Source organism: Lepidothrix coronata, unplaced genomic scaffold (assembly GCF_001604755.1).
Source record: "Lepidothrix coronata isolate B3197 unplaced genomic scaffold, Lepidothrix_coronata-1.0 Scaffold13, whole genome shotgun sequence".
Classification (NCBI taxonomy): domain Eukaryota; kingdom Metazoa; phylum Chordata; class Aves; order Passeriformes; family Pipridae; genus Lepidothrix; species Lepidothrix coronata.
Window position 1 is genome coordinate 7429493 of NW_016690193.1, and position 6709 is coordinate 7436201.

Genomic DNA, 6709 nt, shown 5'->3' on the forward strand with positions numbered 1-6709 from the left:
TTCTACTGCAAATAATTCTGGAGAAGGGGTTACATTCCTTGTAAACAGCATTGCATTCAAAAAATAAATGCTGAATTAGAGAGTAAGTGTAGTATTTTGGAAGCGACTATTTTTCTTTTCTTGGCTTTTCTACTCATAGCACTTCTAAAGCTAATTTTTTTTTATTTTGTTCTTGGGATTTTGTATTAACAATCAGTAAGGGGAAAAATATGAAATTTCACAAACTTGCACTGTTAATCACTCTTCAGTTTATTTCAGTAACTTCCATGTGGCTTGGTACCCCTTACCACCTGCAAGTTCAATTTATTTTTCTGTGATATGTCTTTCAACATTCAAATTCGGAAAAGCATTCCTGGGAATACTTATTGAAGAATTTAAGATATTAAAATTTGATACTATCAAGTATTATTGTTGTCCCAACTAACCTGACAGTTACAATGTAGTAAACAAGACTAAAAAAAAAAAATATTTTTTTCTATCAGGAATATGGAGCACTTTAAACACACTTGCATTTGTAGCTTACTAATAAAAATAGTTTTAGGCACTGATAGATTCAAGCAGCAATGAAATCTTATTTCATAATATGCAATCCAAAGTACTGCCATTTGTAGGGTTTAATTTCCACTTCTTCTTAAAAAATTATGCCTTTTTTTTTTTTTTTTTGAAGACAGCAGCAGCTGCCCCTTCAGTGCAGCTGTTACTGGTGAAGATCATTGATTAGCTTGAAGTCAATGACAGCAAAGGAACTCTCAGGGTGCTCTGATATGGGATAGCGTGAATAATCCTCCAAATCTCTCTCTTTTGCACACACACTGCATGAGGTTTGGACACATACATCTTTCCCTCGTTTTCCACTAATGTAATTCATTCAATGTCTGTTCAGTGTTTTAATGAAAGATGATAATCTATAAACTCTGTCCTGAAAAAAAAGCACAAGAATGTACTTAGACCTGGACCAGTGCTTTTATTTTATAACAGCAGGGCATCATAAGCACTAGAATGACAGACACTGGCAAATGGCATAGAAGAAAATTAGCTTACTTGTGGCTTGGAGAAAGGTTGTGCCAACCATCTGTCACAGGAGATCTCCCAAATGACAAAAAGGATCATAAAGGCACATTAAGGTTTTTCCCATATCTCCTCAAAGTGGGTTCTCACAAAGGGACTCAAATAAAAGGAATATGCAATATTGTTCACACCCAAGAAACCTATCTTTGAAATTCATCAAAATAATTCAAATTTATACCACAAAACAACAGATGTAAACTCAGGAGGGGAAAAAAGCCTAGACTCTGAGGTTAGATCTGTAGATTTTTCCATTATTTATAATCGAATAAATGGTATAAGTTCATTTCAGTGTGTAGCAGCTTTGCAGAGGTAGTAATTCTGACAAGATGACATTGTCCCCGTTCTCATCTTGTGAATATAAAGTAACAACTGATTAAACAGTAAAGAGATAATACACTACAGAATTAATATCCACATTAAAAATTACTATGGAAAAATAATTAGGCAATAAGGATAAATATTTAATTTCTTATCATCCAGCTTTTTTCAACTTCATTTGGGATCAAATAATTTCATTATTCATTATCGCTGAAATCTGAAAGCATAATACCACTTGATAGTAGATAATACAGATTCTATTAAAAAAAACTCCACACAAAGAGAAAGCTGCAGATACTCAATTTCAGTACTTAGTCATTACGTTTATAAGAGATCTCTTAGGGCATCTACTGGGGAACCTTAGCATTGCATGTCAAAGAAAGGAGCCTATAAAAAGAGTAAGAAAGAAGGAACAAGTCCTCTTTTTTTTTTTTTTTTTTGCGCCAGATTTAAACAAGAACATTAATCCAAACTATTTTTTTTTCTTCTGCTGGGCAGCTCTTGTTCGATTGACTGGAGCATTTAAAGCAAATAACCAAATGAGAAAACTTTCCCACTGAAAGTATTCACTGAGGCAAATGAAAGAGCTAAAACTCTACATTTCAGAATTTGGCAGCTCATTCAATCCTGAGTATTTAAATGTGTACTAAGTCAAATATATCATGCTATTTTGCATTAAAAAGTTTATTAAAACTTTAATGAGAAATTTAATTTATACAAATTATATATTAACGAGAGTGTCAAAGTCTTTGGATTAGGCTTGTTTGTTCTTTACGCTGGTGGTTCCAACATATTTAGATACTTTGATTTTTGAATTTTTACCTATGAAGTTCTATGGTAGTAATCCTGACATCTGTACACATTTTCCATGATTTATTTCTCATTTCCTCAAAGTCCCCCATGAGTGATTTCTGGAGACATATGCTGCATAGCTAGGAGTTTAGCTGGACTGTGATAGAATAGAAAACAGTTGTTTAACTTATTTTACAGAAAGGATAGCTTTTGAAATTTAGTGGATGAAGTAGCAAGAACCCTATATCAGCCTTATAAAGCTGGATTTATTTTTAAGTATAAGTTCTGTAAGGCCCTCTCTCTCTTCCCTTAACATATTTATGTGTTTTCCAAGAGACAGTGACCTGTAACAGTTACATGAAAACTCTAGGGAGATCTGTCTGGTACCTTGTTAAAAAACATACTACCACCAAACCCAAAACAATAACGCACCTAACCTGACGCTGAGGCACATTAACAAATTGTTAATATTCACTATCACTGCAGCTTATGTAACCTGTTCTCAACCAATAAAAATCCCCTTGAGCAGCAATGGATAAGTATCATCCTTTATTTTATGCATTATTATAGGAATTAAACCTCACAAGAAACTTTAAAAAGCCCTGCAGACTTCTGTGTCAATGCTTAAACATAAAATGTGCTCAAAGGCCCTGTGCAGTTTGTAAGCATCCATGAGTTGTCTAAACGTTACAGCACTAGAGAATAATTTCTCCTACAATCTGAAAGTTCCTGCATTTATCCTAAATCTGTGTGATGGAGATGAAGCATGATCACTTGTTTTCAAGTGGTGGCATGTCTGGAACAAAAGTCTAAATTACTATACACTGTTGTGTAGCCTAATTCACTCCTAGCCATGTATCTCATCATATATCTGATTCCATCCCAAGTTGTACTAAGAATATAAAGGAACCAGTTCTTCAAAGAATGCACTTACTCACTTTGAAGCAGGTAGGTCTGTGAACTCTGATATCTGCACGGGGTAAGAGACATTTTCCTACAGTTCTGGAGAACAAGAGGAGAATATAATAAGGTTCATAGGCACATCTCACCCTGTTTCTCCTTGAGAGTGATCAGCTTGTCCCAGAAGAGCACAAGGAATATTAAATTAGGCAAGTATTCTGGCTTATTGTCTTTGTGATTTTGATATTGCAGAATTTTTCCATTCTTTAGGAGATAAATTTCATCAAAGGCTCATACTGATATTACAACTACTAGATATGGTAAAGAATGCAGTGAACTTTTCAGCTGGGAGACGATGTCATTATTCTACACATCAGTTAGTTCACAGTTCTACTCAGCCAGGATCCTCCTTTGTCTGTTCAGACAACATTATAACAATCTGAATCAGAACAACGACAAAACACAACAAAACAAACAACCACCACCCAAAAAAACAACCAAACCAACCAAACAAACAAGCCAGTCCATTTAAGAAAAATAGAAATTTCATCCCTTGCATCCTAATCTCTTCTTTTGCCCTTGCAACTAATTTCTAACCATTTTTCCACTGCTCCTGCACAGAGGAATGGTGTGATGTAAAAGGGATAGTGTGGCAGAGTAATGTTGGTAAATCCTAATGCAAAAAAAAAGGATATCTTTATATTTCTTACTTACTTTTGTTCCTGGACAAAATTAAAGCTGTAGCCTTATATTCTGCACAAATTTTATTTAATTTTCCTTTCTTTTTCATAGGTAACTCTAGAAATTTTGACTCTCACAAGAAACCAACTTACTCCTGCCAGTAATATGGTGTGAAGTGTAAATAGGCACACATTTCTTAAATAATATGAGAGATGTTAAACGGCTACTTAAAACTCTTCAGTTCTTGTACATCTCTATGAACCCAATTCAGGACTCAGCTAGCTCTCCTCCAAAACTTAGTTAATTTAAAGTGATGGATCTTTAATTACATATGACATACTATCCAATTAAATGTAGAAAATCTATTTTCATTGGTACAGTAATATTTGAAAAGCTGAGATTTGCCAAAAAATCAGATTTTCTCTAAGTCCTTTAGTCAAGAAGGAAAAAAAAGAGAAAATATAGTGTTTTACAGCTTGTTAAATATTCAGTTTAAAGACCTTTTTTGTGGTTTATCATATCCTTCATGACATTTCTATTGGAGTCAGAAACAGGCCAAGTAGGCCCTTGTTCTTCATTTCTGTGAATTCATAGAATTTTGTTTGAAAAAGGTTACCCAGTCACATATGAATATAATGAAATTTGGAAGTGAAATACTAGGAAAAAATAAGATCTTATTTTGTTTCTAAAAGAAATTGCAAAGAAGTTGCTGAAAGTCATTATAAAATAAATTTCTGTGTTTATCCTTATTCTGTGTTTATCTTACTGCTTTACTATTCACAAATACAGGAGACATCACTCCTATATATTTCCACAAGAAAAGAAAATTATGCCCTCTTTTTGTTTAAATGGGGAAAAGAATACTGAGAGGCTAAGCTGTTTAAGCAGTCACAACAGAAATCTGGGGCACTGCTGGGAACAGAAGTTTCCCATTTCTTTTTCATTCTTAATCACATGATAATCCTGCCTTATCAATCAGCATGTCTATTTAAAAGCAGTGATTACAAGTCATCAGTAGTGATGATCTAATATTTTAGTATAATCGAAAAAGACACACAACTGAACTTCAGAGAGAGTTCAGAAAAATCACAGCATGCATGCCTCTTAGCATAAATGGTACTGGTTGCCTGATATAATCCAATACTATTGAGTCAAGAAAACTATTTATAGTCTCTGTAAAATACCCCTGCTGTGCTCACTTGCTTAGCGTGTTCTACAGAATATACAAGCACAATATTATTTCACTAAAAGAGTCCAGAGATACATACAGTACAGTTATACTGTCAATATTTTGACACAGGATCAAAATACATGCCATACTTTTGCATTTGCATCTCCGTTAAATCATTTACTTGTTTTTAGCCGGGAAGCCAACATCATTCTAAAGTTTCAGAATTCAAAGATTTACACAGTACATAGTGCACATTATAAAAATACATTAGGTGCTACTTGGAAGTCTAGATGTTTAAGATATTAAGTGACATTCATATAAGATTACATTAGAAAGCTTTAAGAAAAGACTAATACGTTGCTAAATAAATCATCAGGTTTGAAATACAGGTGCAATATGCATAGTCAATTTGCACATTTCTGTAAGCATCTATATTCCAGCACAATTTCTGTTCACATATACCGCAACTGGTTTTCTCCAGAAGCTCTTTGTTCAGTGAATAAATATGGGTGAGTCAATGTCTGCTTGCAAAAGCTGTTTTCTTTGGGCATATGAATTGCTAATCACCTATGAGGTGTTTGTTCTTACTGATTCACTAAGCAATAAAGAGGGAAAAGTCAAGTTTCAAAGCAGGAACCAGGTGGATAAACCCAAGCAGCCTGTCCTTACTCCACATGCAATCATGTACAACATAAATTTAGTCTTCTGCAACTAGTAACGTTTTCTTTGGGAAGTATTCTACTCACAATGTATTGGTGTTTTTCACAATCTTGAAGGGTGATAGAGAAAAAACTGAAGTTGTGATATAGACAGAGAGGCGTGGATTAGGTAAAGTGGTTAACAACCAATATTGAATTGGCAATATTAAAAACAGGGGCAGAAGGCATGGGGTTGAAGCACAGAAACATAGAACTCAGCATTATATTTCTAGGAAAGAGTATTTCCTGAGAGAAGCACCAATGGAACAACCAAAGAGGCTAAATGTCAGGATAAGATCACGGACAAAAAGGTTCTCTGGACAGCTGAGTACAGGAAGTAGAAAAAAAAGAAGTGACTTAGGAGACAAAAGAAAGAGTTAAGGAATAGAAAAAAAAAGCAGGTGAGAAGGAGGAAAGGAGAACAGAATTAAATTTCTAGAACAAGTGGAAGGGCTATAGACAGAATGGATAAGAAAACTCAGTACATAGGATATTGAGGAAAGGAAAAAGAAATAAAAAGAGATCACCTCATGTTTCACCTGCTATTTTTTTTTCTGGAATGCACTCAGCAAGATTTTGTTCAAAATGAAAAAGTAAAGGAGAAACTTTGAGAGATGAATCATGAATGGTTTCATTAATGGTTCCATCCAGAGAATGGGAAACTGTAAACAAAAACTCACTCTGAACTGCAGGACTAAGAAAACTCAGTTCAGTACCTGTTTAAAAATAACAATTTGTAAGTCATGTTAGAACGTCTTTATCTATTGCAGAACAGAATAAACCCCAAGTAAATTGGTAATCTTGATAATCTTCTATTAAAAGTTGTCTACAGATGAAGATTTATTCACCTAATAAATTCCCACATAAGTTATATATATATATATTATAATATATATAAGATATTATTTGAGAATAAGTGATTTGGCATATACAGAAATAGCAAAATTAATGAGTTATTTATGCAATATATTTGCTCAGTTCAGTTAGATAGTACTCTAAAAATGCAGGTGAAAAAAAGAAATCAACAGCACGACACATTTGTTCAAACGTATTCCAGTAATTCACACTATGTATAGGTTTT